Genomic DNA, 22,641 nt, shown 5'->3' on the forward strand with positions numbered 1-22,641 from the left:
ATTAAGCCCTTAAAACCATGATGATTGTTTAATCTTACAGGGCTAAAAAATATTTTTTTCCCCCCATATCCTGTGCAAGGGGAAAAATCCAGCAGCACTCTGAGCATTAATAGCACTTTTATGCCATGTTTTAAACCAGAGCATTTTGCCAGTGTGCGCTTGGTAGCATGGAGCTAGCTCGCTGTCAGGGAAAGTTGAAAGCCCAGCTGGGAGGATGCAGGTAGGAAACCCCTGAGCCCTGTGCAGTGCTCGAGTGAAGGCAGGGGAGCTTCACGTGGATGTAGGAAGCCCATGCGCACAGCCCTGTTTGCAGAATAGGGTCTGTAAGGCAGCAAGAGCAATCGTCCTTCACTCTGCTTACACACATCTATAGATTTGGGGGAGGGAAGTGACTTCTAGTTAAAGCCCAGGGACAGGAGGGGTCTGGACCCTGACCAGTCTGCGCTACAGCTTGCGGTGTTACTTTCGGCACCTGATTCACTTCTTTACAGGCAGGTATTTCCCCGTCCCAGGACACAGGAGATGTGTGACACTAAGCATCCCCTGGGAAGCACGTTCAGTACCCCTTCCCCACCAGCTTCCCTCCCTCCAGCTCCCCTCTCCTGCTCCCTTATCGAGTATGCCCATTCTCCACCCATAAGAGGAGGATAGGAGTTACCTGCTCAGCAAAGCACTGTGAGATTTAATTCTCCAAGGTGTGTCTAATGCTCGAGATGCTGCGACAGAGCAAACTGGGAGGTTACCAGCACTACTGGGAAAACTGCCTCTTTGAACTGGAGACGCTAAAGACCACATCAGCCTTTTACAGTCTGCCCCACTTCAACTTACCCAGAAAACACATGAAATTAAAGTATTTAATTCACTTATGTTAACTTGTAAAGTTGAACTTGCCTCTATTTTTTCAGACTGCTTTTACCTCAGGCTGAAAAGTCAGAAGGTTCATCTAATTCACTTGCTAAAGCCCTTACCATATAGACTGCCTGCTCTTAGTAAAAGCGATGCTATCCTGATTTGAAAGCCCATGGGGACAGATGGTCAGCCGTCAGTAACATCAGGCCATGCAATTTCAGATAGTGCCCTGTGCCCTACTTAAGGTTTTCAAGAAGTTGTGCAACCTGAAAATCAGCTTCTCAGTTATAAAACGATGTACTTACTTCTACGTATAGCATACTTAATTCCTTTCTCTTCCAGGTAACTCACAGCACCTCTTTTTACATGCTGCCATAATTCAAAGCTTCTGCTCTCTGGTAGGGAGGACTTCCACACAAACCCATTGCCTAAAGGAAGTCCCTGCTGCTCTTCCATATGTCCTCCCGCTAGTGAGTCCCAATTTCTGCTAGCTCAGGACCTTTATCTGCTTTCCAGCAGATAAAGACAGACTATAGCTCCCCAGCTCTCTCTCAATGTATTTCAAGAGATGAGAAACACTGGCTTTAGGGACATCTCTGACTGCATCATCGGCAATGGCTTCAGCCTGGGCCATCACGAAGGAAACTTTGGAGCAGCCTGAAGTTCTCATCAAACTCCAGGTTCTTTCCTCAATACCATTTTAAATGTATTTACATTTATCCAGAACAAAACCCCGAAACTAGCTCTGAGCTGTTAGACACCTCTGAAGCTACAGCATCTAAATCCCCACATATACATAAGCTACCTTCTCTCTGACTTCCAGCATAACAGATCGAAAGTCAGAGAGGTGGGTTTCCTAATAATGCTCTAATATTTGTATTTATGTCACTAGACTGATAAAAATCCCATTATATAACCAATATTTTTTACATAACATGGTAGATTTGATACTCAAGCTACAGGCTTATGATGATGCATCTTGGAATTTCTATTTATTAAACTATTTTTGGAATATCAGAGTGTCATCGTAGGATCAGACATACAGTACTATATTTAATGGAAACTCTGAGTGTTTGCACAGAAGCATTAAACGTAATAGACTTGGAGGAGGACAACTGAGCCAAACCAGTTCAGATGACTAAGGCAGATCAGTATTTACTGTTTATCATATATGAAATTTTATTTATCCCCTAGGTTGCTTTTTCTGCCTTGCTTGGGCCCTGTTTAGACAGTTGTTTAATGGGATCCTTGCAAACACAGGATGTGTACAGAAGGCCAACAGCAAGTGCGTCCTCTTAAGAAGCTTAACCATACAAAGCCCTACCAGGTTTGGTGGCTAAAATGGTGCTGTAAAACTTGAGATGAGCTGGACCACATATGTAACCTCTTCCCACTCTAAATATAATGCAAACAGCAGCAATGACAAATTCTCAGCAGCAACCAGTTCCAATGTACTGATACCCTAGGCCAACCCCAGTGGTGTCTTTTATCCATTTTCTTTTTCTTAATACAAAATTTACTGCACGTGGTGTCAACTCATTTAAAGAGCATCTCTTGATCAAGTTAGCAAGTCAGCCTGCAGCTAAGGAGGAGAACGCCAGTGGCTAAAAATATCATTGCTGGTTGTCACCAAACATCTAAGCTAGTGAAGGCTGAAAGGCAAATACGGGTTGCCTGTGTTTTCAGACCAACGGATTTCTGCATAACATATGATTTTAGTTTACTAGTCTCTCTGTAAAGCACATGTACTGTATAGCAAATTGGGCATTTACAGCAAAATAAATGTCACCGAACCAGAATAATAAAATTAAAAAAGGGGGGGGAGAGGGCGGACTCAGCTGTTGCGCCATTTCCAGCATGCCTTCGAGCTGAACCACACCATTGTCTCTCCCCTCAAACACTGGCATCTTGTTTGCTAACAAAGGCCTTGGGGGTAGGAAAGAACAAATTGCAGTATGAAAAGCTTTCAGTTTTGTACATGTGGCACGATTTCTGTTGTAGTCGTGTGGCCGCGCTGAGGACTCGCTGGTAGCAAGCGGTGCGGAAACTTCGCGCCAGCTCCAGTGTGGCGGGAAGAGACGCTGCGGGAGCGATGGCTCCTCTCCCCCTGCTGCTGCCATGCCCATGCAGGCTGGCAGGGACAGGGTATTGAGTGGCAGGTCCTTGGCTCACCACTCTACCTGCCAAAGGGCACAACTATGGCGGGCAGAGGAGCGGCACGGGCATGTCTCCTTGGACGACACCACAAGCGAAAGCGAGATTGCTCCGTGATGAGGAATTGTGACAAACCCATGACTGATCTCTAACTAAACACACTTAACACCGCACACAGATACAGTCATAGGTCAAAGAGAGGCCTGTTCCCTCGCAGGCACGGCACACTCGGTAATCTCCCAGACAGATTACGTTTGCTCAATTGCAAACACGCCGTGGAGATGACACACAGCGCAGGAATCTCGCAGCTATTGGGTTTTTCTCCCGTGGAGCCCTTCCCACGATGCGCTCAAGAGACAGCACCAAAGAAGCTGGCTCTTAGCAAAACACAGGGCGTGGAGGGGAAACGGTGGCAGAGGCTAGTCAGCCAAAGGCCTTCGCCATACCACAACGCCGCCAGCCTGTGCCATGGCACCGGGAGCTGCCCTTAAAAGGCTTCTGTGCTGCTGAAACAGCGGGAGGAAACAAGCTCCAAGCAGAAAACGTACTGAACACGAAGCAGAGCACAATGCCTGCAGAGTGGGGCTTGCCAACCCGATCTTGCAAGACCCGCTTTCCTAAGAAACCCTCCCTCTGGCGGGAAGGCTCTCGACATCCATGAGGTGAATAGAGACCGCAGAGGTGAGCCAGGCCGGGAGGCTCCACAAGACAAAGCTCGGGGTTAGGAAAGGAGTCTGACGGCACAGAAACCGGGCTGCTGCTGTTCTCTGGTTTATATTTGAGGGGAACACAACCTACTTGCTCCCAGGGCAATCAAAAATACACTAAAATAATTAGCATTAATTGGCTGCCACCCTCCTCTGTTCAGCAGAGCTCCCACTGCAATCGCTGAGAGCTTCCCCCGAACGCAGGTCCGTCTGGACTCCTCAAGGGTGCCGTCCTGCCCACTGAAAACCCAACAGTCTCTCATTTCCAGCACAAGACTGCCTTTCAGGTGAGCTGGAGCTAAACTGAACATCATCATTAAAAAAAAAAAAAAAAAAGAAAAGCACCGGAGGTTTTTTTAAAGGATTAAGATATATCTATAGTTTTGCTTTTTACTCCTCAGTTTCAGCTTGCTTTTTTTTTTTAATAACAACCAGTCTCTCTGCAAATCACGAGTCTGAGGAGCTGTCAACAATATGCTGGAAGTGTTTATGGCAGCAGATTTATCTACACTGGGCTCCTATTCTGGAGAGCCTGGGTGCACTTCCATCACCACTAATCCCACCTATCTTTTGTGGATAACCCACTTTAGAGCAAAAGGAACTGCTCATTTAGGAGGACACCTGCAGCAAATGCTCTGAAGTTAAAACTATTACAATTTTAATCTTTACACCTCTCCTAAACTAATGTGGTTGATTGTTTATCAGCATCGCAGTGACCAGTTGCCATTTATATGCACTTCTTTCTGACAGGGTATTTGATCCCTTCCCCCGCAGATAAAAGATATAATTTACCTACAGCAAATGGAAATATAATCTCCCTTAAACTTCAGATCCCCTTTCTAAATCCTTCTCAAACAGATTTTTCTGTACACACCGTGATTATTTTTCTCAAAACAATGTAGTGAACCAAACAATACAACAGCCAAAGGTGAAATGCTGCAGAATCAGGAAGGCACTAGCAAGACTATTATTAAAAATAATAGTTGCTGTAAGCCTCTTACAGAGTATTAATATAATAAACTATTGTCTATTTTGAACAACAACTGGAGGTTACATCAAGCGGTATGCAATTACATAGTCATCTCCAATTAAAAAAATAATGGGCAGACTAAAACCTTTTATGTTGTCAGGCAATTGTATCACTTAATGCATTAAGCTGCGTATTTCATGTCCGCTGTTGTATTTAATATGTCTGAAACAGTATTTTGACTTTGCGTTTTTGTAAACTGTAGTAAACATGCATTGTATTACAAATACATTGTCAGTATCAAGGAAGAAATAGTCCAGAAATAAGGAAAGGATCTAGGTACAGGATGAGCTAATTCAGCGATTCCCTGGAATAACCTTGTAGAGATTAACAGCAGGTCTATCCTATTTATTGCCTTGACTTCCTTTCCTCCCACTCTCTCCTTTATCCTTCCCAATCTATCTCCATACTTGTCAAGGTTATTAATGACGTTTTCCTGGCCAAGTTCATCAGCCTCTCCTCTGTGCTTAATATTCATGACCCAAACGGCAGCAGAGGGATGGAAGAGCAGGGGTGTGAGGGCTAAGCAGGGCAGATGAGAGCAGAACCGGACACCGCTGCCATTGCTGCCACCGTGGAGGAAGAGGAGCACCAGGTCCGCCATGGTGGGGCTGGCAGAAGCCACTTCATCTGCAAGCAGGGCTTTCTCAGGGAAACTGCACTGAATTTATTTCTGAATTACTTCTTGTTCTCTGTGTGGCTACAACACGTGTTTGACTGAATTTGACTGACTGCAATGTACGTGAATGAGTACTGTTATCTCACCTATAAATTAAAGTGTATCTAGGATAACATCTGGTCTGTAGTCAAACCAAAATTCAAACATAGTATTTATCCCAATATTTGTAAAAAATCTGCAGTGATCCCATTATTCTGTCAATGATGTTGTTTCTGTTGACAACAAAACTAACAAAGGATTTTTCTAACAAATAGACATTTAAGGATAGAATGGATGGATGGATGGATGGATGGATGGATGTCTAATCTAAAACTAAAACTAATCAGGTGTCTAATCTAAAACCGTAATCTGGTCTCTCTTTATAACCAAAGGAGAAAAACAGAAACCTCCAGACAGTGATTCATCCTATTCTACGACAGACCAACTTTAAAACGGGTCTTTGCAGCTCATTTATGGATCATATAAGGAAATTAGATGACTCAGGTAGAAACAGACAGCTTGCTTTAAGATACTCAAAAATAGGTAAGATGATTCTCTCTCTGAACTCTTTTCTATTTTTCTATTATCTATTCAATTTAGAATAAATTAAATAAGGAATCATTTATTTTATCAGCCTCAACCATATCTATAAGTAATCACAGAACAGTAACTGTACTTTGTTTTGGTTATCAGTACTGCCCATACTTTAGACCTGTCTAAGACTCATGCTCTGGCAACACCGATTACCCAAGTTTACTGTATCATCTGTTACACAGCTGCATGTACCTTTATAGGTTTATCTGGGCTCATTGGCTGAACTTGGTCAAGAAGTATAACTACAGAAGAATCAGTTTGTAATTAATACAAATTTTGGATGCTGACTATATAGGTAGCCAGTATTTTGACATTTCACCCACAGAGGAAATAGCCTAGCAACATAATGAACTTAATATGATACACAATGGCCTCTCTGAATTAAGAGGGAAGTGACTCATGCTCTCTGCAAGATACGGGACTATTAGTCAAGAGACAGATTTAAAAAAACATCCTAAATATTATCGTTTTTATCCAGACCCCCAGTGGATGCTGGCTCAGCACCACGTAAGCTCTATAAGTATATGACCCGTTCATCTTTTTACGTTTTTGCTATGAAGCTCTTGTTTTCTGAAGAAACAGCACTTTGTTTAGGAAAGCCAGCTTGCCATTGATTAAAACCGTCACTGCCCTGCAAGGAGACTGCAGAGCTTGAACTAGAGCCAAACCTGCTGAGCTACCACAATGAAGTGGAGAAGTTAACACGCTTACTTCCCGGTCTGGGGAGAGAGAGAGGAAGGCAGGAACGTCCCCTCTGAGAACAGTGATGCATGTAAGCACGGCGCAGTGCCCTTGAAGGGATGGGAAAGGAGCTAGAGGCACCATAAGCACAGCAGTCCTGCCCTCGGGGCCCGTTCGGCTTGCTCGTGTGGGGTTGTCATTAACCATAACTGCTTGTGCATTGAAGGAGCTGGTTGGGTGCCACACTCAATCACAGGGTTAAATTGAGTACCATGCTTTGTGAGACTGCATTAAGTCTGTTTAATGTCAGGACATCAAATGAATGAGCTTGATAATAAATCCCAGTGCTATACAGCCACTGTGTTGTATAGCTGGTGGGCGTAAGGCCTGGATGTTTGACCGTGCGCCTCATCACACCCCCAAACACATACATAGGACAGTACACAAACACCCACCTCCACACTTTTGGGATAATTCTCATTTCTGTGTCTCAAACACCATTATGCCCTACAGGCAGGTGTTATCTCAAAGCAACACACTAACCAGCTATCTATCTGCTCCGTACACAGTAAAACTTAACACAACAAAAGTAAATACAATACAAAAAACACAATACAGAAAGTTCTTCTGTTTCTCACTTTGAGTTCTGATACTATATGCTGGTGGGAGTAAACTTCTCTCGGAGTGAGACCAACTCAGCCTTGCAGCATACGCTCTAGGCAGTCAGAGCTTCTGTTCAAATAGAGAACGAAAAATCCGCCCCTCCCGGGATTATGACAAAACGTGGAGGAAAACAGGCTTCAGGAAAGTTTCCCAGAAACCACAGAGTCAGACAGCAATGGCATTTATGTTCGGAGCCGCTAACCGCTCAGCAGAGCCAGCTGATCTCTGGAGGGGCTGTAAAGCCATGCCGAGAAAGCTGCCAGAATCTAAACTATGCTGTGGCAGTCTTGGGAACCAACAGCAGCGCTGTAAGTTTTGCCCAGGCTCAAGACAGCTTAAAACAAGAGACTTTAATGTGGGTTAAAGAAGAGATTTATGCAAGTGAAAGAGAACAAATAATTTGTGAACCCGTGATTCATGAACCAGTGATCATCTTGTCTAAAAAACTGGCAATCTATAAAATTGTTCCTGGACAGCAACAATTCAGGAGTGGATTCTCAATGGTGTGATGCTCTGTTCGTTTAGCGCCCACAGGGAGATGGGGGTGGTAAGCAGTTTGCAAGGAGGACAGCGCTAATATCAGCATCAAGCAGCAAACAGGATTTTTCTCTGGTTTTGGCAGTTTCTGGGTTCTGTGAAGGAACTCCAAAGCTTCAGTCTCAAATTTATAAACGGCATGACCGAGTTACACTGCTGCTCAGCAGTCACACCACCTTCAGGTAAACTACACAATACAAGGACCTAGAAATGTAGTCATGTGTTTTCCATCATTAGTAATATTTCTGTCCCCTTTTACTGCAGCATCTTGTGACTTCTTCCTGTAAAAATGGATAAACTAGGTAGACAATCTAAGGTGAAAGGAATTATTCGTGCCATTTCAGACAAAAAGTAGGCAATTAGCAAATAAGTACATAACATGTTTTCAAGTTGAAAGAATACTTTTTAACAGGCCTGAGCCATTGCACTTTACAAAAAAAAAAAAGACAAATGCTACTTTTATAAAAATGCTGTGCTTTATGACTGTGAACTTCTATTTCAGTATCCTTTATGAATCACAAGGCAAAAAAAAAGAGGGCAATATGGAACCATTTTCCACATGCATAAGTGGAACTGTGGCATGGAGGGGATCACTGGGTTTGGTGCTGGGCCAGCCATGGCTGTCTTACGACTCGTCTGAGCTCAGCTGTATATCCATGAATGCCTCCATGTCCCACGAGGTGTTCCCCTGAGGTGAGAGCATACGGTGTTTACAGCTTGCCTGTTTGTGAAATACGTGCTTCTGTCCCATCAAGCTTCAAGGAATGTCACCCTGTTCATGACAGACAGGGTCAAATCCTGGACTGTCACGCCAAAAGAAGTGGTAAAGCTGTATGACCCCTGCTGTATCTCTGACTAATGGCTCCAAAATGTGTGTTTGCTTAGAAACAGAGTAGGAACCCATGCAGACAAAAGTGATGTGGGGTTAAAGAAAAGATAGGAGGCTCTGCACTCAGCAGAGCTTATTTATTTCATTATATGCATGAACTTCACCCCATATATTACGTTCCCTCTTGGTATATGATAAAGGTTCCTATAGCTTAAACCTGCATCAGCTTCTGTTCTCCTTATGGACACAGCACAGAAGGAGAATAGTTGGGACAGGACTAGCACCACTTATTGAAAAGTAGAAAGCTGCCTGCAGGAATGGGCAATTTCATCCTGTAGAGTGTGTACCTTCCTTGAGTTCCTTCCAGCTCACCCTGCAGAAAAAGCAGCTCAACGCATAACCAACTACTTCTTCTCCTGAATGCAGCTTCTGAGCAGCACTCGGCCCTCGCTCAGCTTCCCTTTTCCCACAAAGAAGCAAGGGAACTACTGTGTGCTGCAGATATTACACATGAAAAGCATGGTTCATTGCACTTTTATAAGGGCGTGTTATGGGATACGCAAACCATTTGAGATCGCACACTTTGAACTTGTATAAAGTAGCAGAATGTATCCAAGTTGTGCTATTTTCCCTTCGAAAGAATTGTTTTGTGTCACGTTCGCTTTGCCCGCTGCTTGAAGCTGGTTTTGTTACTCCTTTACTCCATGGGTAAGTAGCAGTGTGGCCTCCCTTGAGAACACATACGCATTCCCATGGCCATTAGAGAAAAACTCAGACAAAGACTGACCCCACTTCTCTGCTAGCGAATGGACACATAAAGGCTGTATAATCCTAGTTTTATTTTTCCGTACAGCATGGCATCAGGTGTCACTTGACCCTGATATCCTTATAACTCCCTGCGACCTGCAGCCCACCGCCCTCTGGTATGAAGCAGTGGCTTTTGTTCCTGATGGCACGCCACGCACAGCTGCCTCCGCCATTGTGCAGAGGGGGACAGATGGCTGTGCTCAGCACAAAAAAAGAGATTAAAAAAAGAACTGGGGGAATGACATCACTACCCAGCCTGGGATTTAATTCAGGGGACCCGCAGGGCTACCACCAGCATGAACTCAAACTGCAGTTGACTCTGCCCACGGAAAGGAAAAAGCCTGTATTTTGCAGAATGAAAGATGTTTCTTTTAAAATATGTAGTTGCCATCACTCTAATATTTATATTCTTTTACAGCTGTTCAGCTAATCTGGATAGATACCATCCTATCAGCAGCAGTACTTTTAAAGTACTCAAAAAGCAAGACTGATACTGTACCCTACCTTTATCCCTGCCCATAGTTCAACTGCAGTAACTTGGTTTACAGCTTATTTATTTTGTTTCGCTTGTGATGAGGCGTTCATAAGAAATGGTTGGGGAAACACAAAACAGAATAAATGAGTCTCACTATTAGGACCAATCCTGCTAAGACATTTTGTAGGTAAAGGATTTCATCCATATCTCATAGTCCCACTTAAGTCAATGGAACTACATAGCACAAAACTTCAGTTCTGGAAGTAGTTAGCTTTGTAGCCACCTTTCTGCGTTGAATTAAGCTCCAGATCTATGAAATCATGCTGAACTCCCCCCTTTCTGATAACTGGACACCAAAGGATGGCAGGCATTGCGGTACTCCAGGACTAAATCTCTGGGGAACTATAAATACCTTCAATGGAATGTGTATACAGTGATCTTGTCCAGCTGAAGTATTTTCTGCAGTTTACCTAGCTAGTATTTATCTGAATTTATATATTATCTTAAGTATGTCACCTGATTACTGTTTGGGACAGGGCAATTTGGCCTCTGTATACATGTGGTACTTGGTGCCATCATGTTTTTCTGCAGAGCAGAGATTTTTGCTTTGTGACAGATGGTGTTCCTAGCAAAACCATACAAAAATCATGAAATGAAAGTTCCAAAAAGGAAGTACTAGTATTCAAAGTGTTAACCTCCTCGAAAAAGGTTAGCGGTATACACAAGGCGCAGTATACATAGTAAGTGTCACGGATATATATTATGTCATCAGCAATCAGAGCAGGATTTCTGAATTCTGCTTGTTGTAACACTGTTGACCACACAGACTAGGCTAAACTAACCGATCTTTCTGTGCCTCTGTTTTTCCAGCTGTAAAAGTGACATAATACAAGCCTGCCTATGATCCTGGGGCTTCTGTAAGATGTCATTCATACTCATGAGCCTCTGTTAGGGTATACAGGGCATAGCATAACAGAAGTACAATTTTATAACGAATACTAATATTTTGGTAAAATTTGTAAAATTCAGCAAACTTTTTTTTTTATTTTTTTTTTTTTTTAAATAAAACTCAAACAGGCACATGCTGATGTTCCTTTTAATCCACTGTGTTTAGTGGATTGTTACATTTAAGTGACGCTACTGCTTTTAGGAATGTCTCATTGAAGACACTCATCAACATGGCCGCATAGCTACTACCATCCTCTTTATGTTACTAGCCATTGCCGAAAGGACCAGAAATGATTCTTCTAAACTGTTTTACTTCACCCTTCCTGTTAAACAACCGACAGGCACTAGACGTGCAGGAATGCTGCCATGTGAAGACAAAACCATTCCACAAAGAATAAAAAGCTCCTTCAAGGTGGGTTTTTTTCCCTGAAAGGAAAAAAGGAAGGTATTGAGCACCTTCAGCCTTCTCAGAGACAACTGGGAGTACAACATGCAGGCATTACTGAGATCAAGAAAGCCCCCAGCATCTTCTGTCACTGAAGCAATTTCTTCTTTCCTTGAGTGACTGGGAACAGCAGAGACTGTGGAGCTCCTCCACACAGCCCGAGCAGGGGCTGGGACCCATCACCCAACAGTGTCCCACCGCAGCTCCTGCCCCAACCTCAGCAGCTGAACCAGGCTCAGACCCGAGGATGGTTTTACTCCTAAACGCAGATCAGTGTCCGTGGGAGATGTCACTGTCTATTTGCAGTTTTGCCTGAAGAACCAAGCTGAGCCTTTTTCTTCTTGCATCTAACCACACAGAGTAAGGTTCAAATTATCCCCTCAGGCACAGCTGTATGAACCAGCTCTATCTGGGAGACTTCTGGAGCAAACCCATGGCTTTCAGTGGATTTGCACAGCTGTGGCCAGCAGACAGAAGCACAGAAAACCATGATGCTGATGAGACAAGAGATGTAACAGCTCCCATCAAATGTTCTCTTGAGTTTTACTGTCTCAGCAATGCTGACAGCAGCATCAGCATATACTAGAAGGGCTTGAAGCAACAATGTACTGCACATCTTCCACTGCCACTAATTCAGACCTGAAGGCATTCAGCACACGATAGAGTTAGACCAGAGGTTATGATAAAAAAGAGGGAGGACTCATTTGCTTCATAAACTACCATCATTTTTTACTTTGCTAATCCAAAGAGTAGAACAGCCTATCAGTCGGTATGTTTGAACTTGGGGGGCGGATTTTTCAGGGAAACATTTTTTGTTGCAGAATATGTAACTCATCAGACCAGGAACTTTGCACAGAGAAGTTCTGACCAAGACCCAAATTCCATTTTTTTTTTAAACTGTGGAAACATTTAAGTTTGAAATATTTTAAAAAGTAATTTTCTGTTTCCAGTTTGAAACACTTTGTTAAAAGCAGTTAATAAAACATTAAAAATAGCTGGAACAGTTTCAATCAATTGAACTCAGATCTTTTTCTGCCTTTTATCCTGCTTCCTCAGTGCTCGGTCGTGAAAAGCTGAGTGTTTTATCGCAATTCAGAACACAGTAAAAACAAAAGTGCAAAAATTGCCCATTACTGTTATAACCCTCCACTATGGTGCTTTGATAAAACGTTACTTTCAAAGGTGATCCTCTACCGACAACTGCCAAGCAAAGTTGTATTCCCCTGTACAAACCCAATACAGAGACACAGGGGCTTTGCATTCGCTTTCTTTCTGTTAATCAGTTGTTTCCCAGGGCTCTTTTAATCTGCAGTGACAGCCTCAGTCCCACCGAGAATGCCTTTTCTGCTACTAAAACAAAAGGCACATCTCTAAATGCTTTATAATTTCAAGCAGAAAAGAATCTTATTCTCCTGGTTGAAGAAAGCAATAACAAAAGACTCATGTCTTAACAGGCTGATGTGAATCACGGCCATCTTCTGCTTTCATTTTTGCTCTCTCGGGACTTCAACTGAAAGACAGACTTAATCTAGCCAGCACGGGAAGAAGGAGCCACAACCACAGCCATGCCCTTGCAAAGGCCGATCAACGAGAAGCGCCCCTGAAGGAATGCCTTAGAAAGACTCTCAGCTGTTTGTAAAGTATCGCACTTCAGCCCCGGTGGAGGGGACAGACATACTTAATATAGTAGGCATTAATGAAGGATTTACTCAGCCAGGAGCAGACAATGCAGCATTTTAAACCTCATGTTTACACAAACTAGTCAAAGACTTGCCAGAGCACAAGACAACTAAAATCAGACTTCACCGCACTGAAAGAAAACCATAGCTCCACGCATGTCTTTTTGGGTGGTATGTTTTCACACCACACTAATTGCCTCCATTTATATTAAGTTAATTTTCAAATTAGACAAAACTTTGATTTTTTTTTTTTTAATTGCAACATTAAGAATAACAGCTCTTCGGCTCTACGTTTTGAAAAACAGGCCAAGCACTGCATTGCCTATTCAGACAAAGTAAGTTAATTTATCACTTAAATGCATTTTCACTTCATTCTAAAACCATCTAATTTGCTTTAAGAAGTTTAACAAGTTGGTTTACTATTGCTGGAATACAGGGAGATTTCATTAAATGACCTGCCATCTTCTATCAGAATCATCATGATTACATCCTGCCCTTGTTTTATTTTTAATTTGTAGCATTTTTTTTGCAACTTGCCAACATGGGTTCTTAGTAATTTAACAGAAGTACAAGACTAGCATGGAAAGCAAGCCAGTCGCTTCCATTTGCCTCGTGCTCCGCATTTCATTCGCACCCCAGTTTCACAGCCTTCAGTGCTGCATGGCACTTGCAGGGCACCAGACCTGGAGACTTTCCTGATATGTAGGATGAGATCTTCCCAGCTGAAGACTTTTTGCTTTCTTACTAATCTTCTTCATTAACTTCAGCAGTGGCAAAATGTTGCAAAGACAAAGGCTGTCTCCACAGGCAGCAGTTCACAAATCGCCTCAAGCTTTATAGGTCAAACCTCAACATCCTAAATTTTTTTTGCAAACTAACAGGCAAAATGTGCCTTACAACACATGTACCACTTGCTCTGTAACACACGAGCCACTGAAGAGGCTGCTGCTCTAACACCACTTTCTAGCTTGGTTTTTAGGAACCAGCAGCTGGTAGCAGCAATGGGACAGATTGTGGTGGCAACAAATGTGTCTAAAAGAAACCCCAGCAATCCCCAGGTAGATACAGGTTGGAAAAAAGCACCCTTACTAGATACTACTGCCTATACATGCCAAAGAGCAGCAGAGGGTGTAGCAATACCCCCAGCTGCACGCTCTAGTAACACACGCCAGGCAAACACCCAGACTTGAAGGAGCAGCTGTAATCCCCAACAGACTTTTAGGTTGCTTCATCACATCATCCAGATTCAGCTCCAGGTTATGTAGAACTTGACTGTGCCGCTGACTTCCACATGGCTGCCTCTATCCACGCAATGCAAACCAACTGGGTGTTGGCGAGATAAAGCCCTACGCCTCTGTACCGCCACAGCTGCATGGACTCTGCAGGGCAGGGGCACCAGGGAACATCTGTCCCAGGGAACCCCGGGACAAAGAACCAACACCTGGAAACGAACAAGTGGTGGTTCTCAGCTAACAACAAAGCCACTAAAAAAGTAATTATAGCTGTTCCCCCAGCTGTTTACACTGACAGTCTGACCAACGATGGTCTCAGCGGTGAGAAAAACATACATGTTTACTGAGAAGGGGAAGAGTTAGGAACCATCCACGTACCAGCTCTCTACACCCACCCCATAAGGGCCAGGTACCAGGTTTTGGCACATTGTGTGCAAAGGAAAGGCAGAGGGGAGGCATCACCTCTTAAAAACCATAGCAGGTGCTTAGCGCCAAATGAGATCAGGAGGGCCTTGGAGATCAATCAGGGATAAGGAGATTAGCTCCTTGGTTTCACACAGACCAGTCTCATGGGAAGTTCATGCTACAGGTGAAAAAGAATGGTGGAAATTGTGGCAGATTTTTCCCTACCAGAAAAACATCAGCTGGGCAATCAGAAAGCTCTCCTGAGCAGCCAGAGTAATATGTCTAAAGCACTCCTCCTCCAAAAGCAGAATGTCAAAGACAACTTACAACTGCAGTACTTTTATTTCTTATTTTTGAATGATAAAAAAGTTCCACCTGAAAGGAAGAAGAATTCAGTGAATCACCAGCTGAGACTCTTCCATAGATCGGCACCAGCTCTAAGCAGGGATCTCTGACATCTCATAACGACAGACTTTTACCCTGTATATTTTTCACCTTCTGCTTCCTGCCCTTGTGTAATTGGCCTGTCTCACATTAGAAGTGGGCGATCCATTCTAGTGAACGCATCTGGGCCACTATTTTCAATGCAGTTTTACGTACGCTATCCATACTATCAATATTCCTGTCATTTCCTGCTCATATTCAGCTGAGATGACTCTGGTCCCATAACCACATGAAGCACCAAATGAGAAAAATACTTACTGAGCTAATTCATTTTTATTCTCTAAGATGTCTGGAATCACTAATACACATTAACTTATTGCCTAGAGAAACTTTTTTTTTTTTTTTTTTTTTTTTTAAAATGAAATGTCCTCTACGGTTAACTGTATAGTAATTCACGTAGTGTTAGGATTCAAGGGCTTTTTAAATGGCAGGGTCACAGAGTAAGAAGAATTTTCCTTTGTTTGGTAAATCTGTACAGTCTCACTATTTATTGTTAACAGGAAATGTCATCATATTTATCATCAGCAAATCTTCTAAAGTCTGCAAAGTATCAACTAGTTGCACGGCTAATTTATAAAACTCATTACTGTTCTAAATTGTTACTATGTGCTACAGAATCCCTAATGAAGAGTATTGACTTTGACAGCTAATTTCCCTGTGTTCATACTTGGGTGCAACTCCAATTGACCGAACGGACTCTTTATTTTTCAGTAGTGTTTATTATTTGCATTGCAGTAGTGCACAGGAGCTTGAACCTTCTACCAGGTCAAGCCAACAGCGATGCTGTACAAACACGGAGTAGGAGACCGTTCCCTGCCCTGAAGAGCTTACAGTCTAGAAAGCTGCCCCACCTTCATAATAAGGACTTTTTTTTTCGCACAAGGAAAAGTATGAAATGGAACATAACCACAACAGACAAAGACATTCATTTTTAAGCTTATGAAGAAGAATTTGCAAATATTGGAGCAAGTACCCAACAGTAGATTACCAGAGTTTTTTAAAAGTGCGCTATATATAATACCACAGTTAGTAAAGCTCCAGTCTCTCCTTTGGTTAAGTGCTGAATCAGTGATTAACACGCAAATGAAGAGGAGGACCGAAGTTGAAATCCCCTTCCAGTTCACAGGTTTTTCTCCTTGCTGTCCCTGTTTTGCCCAGAATAACCAGATCCCTTATTCCTTCAGAGAATAAATTGGCACAAGTTCAAGAAAGAAATGTGCACAACAAAGGCCAGACAATTTATTCAACATTTATAAAAATCTAGAGCTCTCCTTGAATATTATCATGGCACGCAGATTATTTTACAACCTGATACTCCATTTTGTAATTCCTAACAAACTAATCTGCCTGAGAACCAACCCTTGCTATTGCAAAAGTCTGCAGTCCACAACACATACACAACTAAAATAGTTAGAACATCTACTGAAAAATTACAAGTATTCTAGTTCAAAATGAGCCTCTCTTAGACTTTCCATTAAAATACATCTTTAAAATAACTTCCTAAGTTTATAAATAGACTGCAAACTAAATCCAAGAAATACCAAAGTTAAGAAGTATCTGAAGAATTCCAGCACTGCCCTTCTGGGCACAACACGAATCTACCTACTTACAGACAACATATTTTGTCTAATTTCACATATATATGTATATATTCATAGAGTCTGTCAGTCCCTGGACATAATAGGAAAGAGGCAAATATTAAGATAAAGGTGTTGTGGATTAACATGATGATTTATCAAAGAATGTGAGTGGACTAGACTTGGCTGAAAAGCAAGGGGTTTGTTCTGTGTGAAATTTCTTGGCTTTTTTCCAAAATTTTAAACCCCGGGGCAGTGGTGGGCATTTGGTGAAAGGAGTGTTCTGGCAAAAATTACACTGTTTCAGGTCTGCCATGTCTGGGGAAGATCTGCCAGACAGATAAGGGACTGTGTTTTGGGTTCTCAGCTTAATGGCAGACTGCCTAAGGCCCAGGAATCATTAACTTCCAACATAATTAGCCAATCTATCAGGCAGATTACACCAAGGCTGAGGACACTCAAAGAAATCCAAGGAAGTGCTGAAGTGTGAGTGCTGAGGACGGAGGTGTGATGCGTGAATACATATGGTCACTTGGACTCAGTAAAATATTATTTTCCTTTTAATGAAACATTTCAGGCTCAAACGTACATATTCTGACAAATAAAAAACTAGGGTGTTGCTGGAAAACTTCCAAATATCTCTAACCTGGACTCCTGCCGAAGGAGATAGGCTGTGCTTACTGGAAGAACCAGGACTAATTTAATGAGCAATGGGTCTACTTTTTCAGCAATGAAGATAAAAATAAATATTGAGCAGCTGCCTACTTCACTGTGCAGCAGCCACAGGCTTTAATCCTTTGGATAGACCATAAATCTGCACGGAAACTAAAGAACAGTGGGAGTATTTCATATTTATGAATCTATTATACTCACGTGATATAACATTACACTATTTGTCTTTAGTACATCTGCATATGTATATATCTTTTGATATGCTATGCACATACTATATATATGCATATAATATGCATATCAATATAAAAGCATCTCTATATCTAAATTTAATTAGCTGGCCATATTTGAAAAATGTATTACAGGCAAAAGAAAGAGTTGGCATGTCAAGTGGAGCCATGTGCATTAAACACCACTCTCACGTACCCAAAGTCTGTCTCTAGACCAGACATAATTGTGGTAAATTGTGTACAGGTACAATATAACTATGAGGACGTTTCATCAGAAATATGCAAATATTTAGACCTTTGGAATCACTTTTTTCGGATATACAGTCCCACATGACTGCATTTTATAGTAGTGGATATATAGGGAAAAAGTACAGCAGTTAGAAAGATTGAACACATTTTTTTCATATGGATCTAAGTCCATAGCCAAGTCAAAGTAGGAAAGCTTTTATTCTAAGCAAAAAGTGCCACTTGTCCTTCTTCCTGCATGCCTTTCAAACGTTATTGTTGAAAAAAAGATTGTGCTAGGAAGTGTACTATTAAAATAGCTTTCTATCTTGAGCAGCTGTGTACATTTACTGTCAGCAAGTGTGTTCAGTAAATAAGAACCCGAGCTGTCTACCGAAGGAAGATAAATCATCTTTCTCTAAAATGATACCAGCAATTAGCAGAATTTATTAGAGCTAGCATCCTTTCTCAGCCGTCAGGGAAGAGTAGTGCCTTACATCATCTAAAATGCCAATGAGAATGTGATTTTTTTTCTCTCATGTAGACTTTGCAATAGACTTCCTTGCTTTACCACCTTTACCAGCTTCCTTGGTGGAGACGGGATGCTCAGAGCACGCAGCATCTGTGCTGAGCTCCCTGCGATTCACTTCTCCCCAGTGGTTCTCCATCAGCACCAGGAACTTTGCTTCTCCCGTTTCCTTCTACAATACAAATTTGGCAGGCTATGCAAACATCCACTTAGCCGAGTTTCTGAGACGGCTAGATTTTGGAGGGTGAACTGGAAGAAGAAGAACCAGGCAAGATTGAACTGTGAACCTCTTGGTTTTGTTTTTTTTTTCTCTTAAAGTATCATTCCAGCTGCAGGTCATGCTTAGATTCTGCTGTGGATCACCTACCACGTTACTAGTTTTTGTAAAACAAGAGCTGTCACAGCCAGGCATGCAAGATAAATTGTTACAAGTACCAGATAAATAAGTACAGCCCAGAGAGATTCATTTTAGGCTACTTCAGGCAAACCCCTATTGATTGAGCTTCTAGGAAAAGTAACTTGCTTCCTTATTTGTCTGTAAAGTGCTTAGTACACATCGGTGCTTTTGTAGAAAATAGATCTTAATAAGAAGAGAAAATATTAATAGCAACCCTCAGGATATCTGTGAGACGAGCAGATACTTGCTTCTGGGTGACGGAAAGCAAGTGACAACTGAGGGAGTGAGCGCGGTCTAGGGAGAAAGCCTCCAACGCATTTTCTGAAAAAGCTGTCTGATTCATTTGCCTTTCTTTTTATTACAATATTGTGACTAAAAATTTTGCTTATAACAACCACAAAGCTGGCAGACTGCTGCCTTATCCTTAGTGGTGAGAAATCCTCGATTCAGCCACATTATGCTCTTAAAAAAATCAAACACGCCCTGTGTCATTTGTTTTATTTGTTTCTTCCCATGACTTTATGGAACAAACCGGTGGCTATTTTTCCATCACGCTGACTTGCACTCAGCAAACAGCTGATTACTCCCTGTCTTGCATGTAAATCTTTGAAGTGCAAAGAAAAGAAAAGAACATGCTTATTTACTTCTAAAGTGAAATCCCAGCATCCAGCAGAATTTTAAAACTGATTTTTCTAGGGCAATACTTCTTTCATCCTCCCAACACTAAATATTAAAGAAGAGAGATCTATCTTAATTCAAGCTGAGCTCTGACCCTTGAAGTCTTATGACGCCGGCTGTGTTTACATGAGCACAGACTATTTTTCTCCAAGCCAGTTCATATCATGCACATTCCTCTCAAACTCTCTTCTCAATCCTGAATGTTAATGTCCCTCCCTCGCCCCCTGGCTCGCCAGGGAATCGGGAAGCTGTGCAGTCTGGATGCTGCACAACAATTTTCATCAAAAGGCTTATATTATTCCCATTTCATTGACAAGAGGCTGACTCGTTATATTAATCTTTTCTCCTTTTTGGCACCTAATTGGAGTCACAGCTTGCATTATTTTAATAACATTTAATAGGGTGTATTATTTTCTATATTCAGATAACAGATCCCATTAATTTCACCTGCATTTATTCAATACTTCTGCAGAATCTAATTTGTGCACTCAGTAGCAGAAGTAGCCTCATTAGCCTCTGAACATGTTTGAGCTACTTGCCAACATGAAATGAGGGCTCTGGGCAGGGATGTAATCCAGCCCATTGTGCAACTTTCAACCAGTTTCATCACTGCAGTAGACTTTTTTTTTTTTTTTCTTCCTTTTCATCACATGCCTTTCACTTCCATAAATAGCAAGGCAAAGCTGCTCGCCCACAGCCACCCACTCACCCCCAGCCACGACTTAACAGTCATCAAGAAGTGGTAACAGTAGAAACTGTAGTCAGCTATAGCTGTGGCATTCAGGGGAAGGCAAGATTTGGAAATTCTTCTTGTTTTTAAACCACTTGAATCCAACCCATGGATAACAGCATGTTTAAGTATGCAACCATGCTTCTTTAGCTGAGCAGAGTTTCTCCAGTGCACTGAGCGAGGTAGGAGCCCCACAGGAAAGAAATGGGATCCTGTAACTAAAAACAGTACCATCATGTAAACGTACAGCTGGGGTTGTACTGGTGACCCTCCGTTTGCCATTCCCTAACTTCCAAATGCTTAAGTTTGTGCCTTCAAAGCTCTTTTAATGTTGACTCTTTTCCCTCATTTCTTTGGACTCCTGCAGCAATGTGAACCCCTTTCCCAAACTAAAAATATGAACTGGGGAACCTCAGTGACCCCAGCATGGTTAATCACCTAGACTGGACCAAAGCTTAAAAACCCCAGGACAGACATCTATAGCACAAGCCAGCACGACTGTCAGCAAGGAGCAGGTGGTGACTTTGAGGATGGGGCAGTCATGGGAAGAGCTTGAGACATTAATGGATCTTCACAATTGTTTGCTGACAGCAGGGCAACGATGAGATCTGACACAGAATTTTTAAGCCCTATAAGGGAGAGGGTCATGGGGTACAACATCACCCCATCAGGCATCAGCCTGAGCCTTGCCTCTTCTACCTCCAGCTCCTTCAGGCTGCCTCCATTAAAGTGAGTCATTTGTTTGGAGCTGACCCTCCTCCACAAGGAGCTGGCATTTTTCAACAGAAAAAAAGCTGCGTAGAAAAATTCCCAATGAACTCAATTAGCTGGAATCTTCTATGTGCTGTCAAAACCTTGTACTTCCCCTCAGCCTCATCCAAGCAGTTTTCTGCAGTCAGAGAAGAAAAACCAGCTCGACACATCATGTGGAAACCTCCCAGCCAAATGGCTGACGCTGAGAAGAAGCATTTTTTTGGGGCCTTTTTCAAATGGAGAAAATCAGGCGTTTATCCCTCTGCACAACCAAGACAGTAACTTGCTGGGAACAGTCTCATTAAAGCAACGAAGGAAACTCAATCTCTCTTAGAATCGGAGCAGTCAGAAAAAACAGAGAACATGTTTTAGTTGCCAACTTGGAGATTTAAACCAAACCAAACTAGAGGAGACTGCCTGATGCATGTTTTTGTGAGATAATTTTTTAGTATTGCTGAGCACACATAACTCCGAGCACAGTCAGGGGAACTGCATGTTGCAAACCAGTTCAAAACAGATTGTCCTAAATGATAAGAGTGTCTACTCAGGTACAAAGACAAGACCCACTTTGGAGGCTGTTCTTGCCATCGCAGCGAGGACACAATATGTGCTCCTCAGCCAGGGACCTAACTGCATCGCAGAAGGGCGATGCCCCTTGCCCACTGTGCAGCACCCCAAGTTTTGAGGGGTGGAGGTAAAAACGGGCAGTTTCTCAGGGATGTCTGCTAGAGGAGGACAAGATAATAGATTCCCTCCATTTTATCCTCCGCAGGTAGAGAGAAGGGCACTTTGCCACTTCCAAAGCTGCTATTCCCAGGTGCTAAAGATAGCAACAATTGCTCTCCTCCCTTCAGTCCACCTGAGAAGGGAGGAGAAGGCTGGGAGCCACATGCTACTCAATGAAGAACAGCTACAGTGAGACCTCTTTTTTCTCCATCCCATACAAAAACCACCAGCTACTTTCTGGAGAGGCAGGAGTCACCCACCTCACAGTTTCAAATGATCAAGTCTCAGACACTGTCATTGAGGTGCTCAACCCACCCACAGCCACATCTTCTCCCAGCAGCCATTAAGAAGTGGAAATTGCAGTCAGCTACAGCTGTGGCATTCAGGGAAAGGCAAAATTTGTTGTTGCTTTTTTTTTTTTAAAGTCACCTGAAGCCAATATGTGGGATATAATAAGTTGGCAAGTTGCAAGGTACCTGGCTAGCTCTCTGTAAAACACCCAGGAGCAGTCTGCATGGCACTGGTAGAAACCAGTGGAGCCCCTGCAGCCAGGTGTTTTGCAGAAGAGGAAATAAAAAAGAAGACGTGGATCTTGTCATTGTTTTTACAGGGAGATAAGAAAAGTCTGAAAACTGTACCTACGGAGCTTAAAAAAAATATTATTAAAAATAAAAGGTAATATTGGTCTCAAATTAGCCTGGTTGCCTACAGAAACATGATTGCAGTGTGTATTAATCTGTCTCGCCACTTGCCCTGACTATCTTTTGAACCAGCTGGCTAATTCTAGCTGAAGTTGATGGAGTAACAGACATGTGAGTTTCCTGAAATTTGGTAGCTGGACTGAGGTGAGAGATGCAGCCTGCAGTCTGAGCTCCCGCACTATCCCCTGGCTGGGCTGGCAGCCCGATGCGGAGCTTCACTGCCTGCCGCCTCCTTTGCAGGTACTGAGAAGGAAAAGTCGAGGGGAGAAGAGCGTAAGAGGAATGGGGG

General features: G+C 42.6%; 1 protein-coding gene across 2 annotated transcripts in view; it reads right to left on the minus strand.

Annotated features, from left to right (window-relative positions):
- The window catches only part of CHN2 (chimerin 2), a 166,923-nt gene that overhangs the window by 27,152 nt on the left and 117,130 nt on the right, over positions 1 to 22,641 (minus strand). The gene's annotated exons all lie outside the window — the stretch shown is intronic.

This window comes from Platalea leucorodia (genome assembly GCF_965183815.1).
Source record: "Platalea leucorodia genome assembly, chromosome: 1".
Classification (NCBI taxonomy): Eukaryota; Metazoa; Chordata; class Aves; order Pelecaniformes; family Threskiornithidae; genus Platalea; species Platalea leucorodia.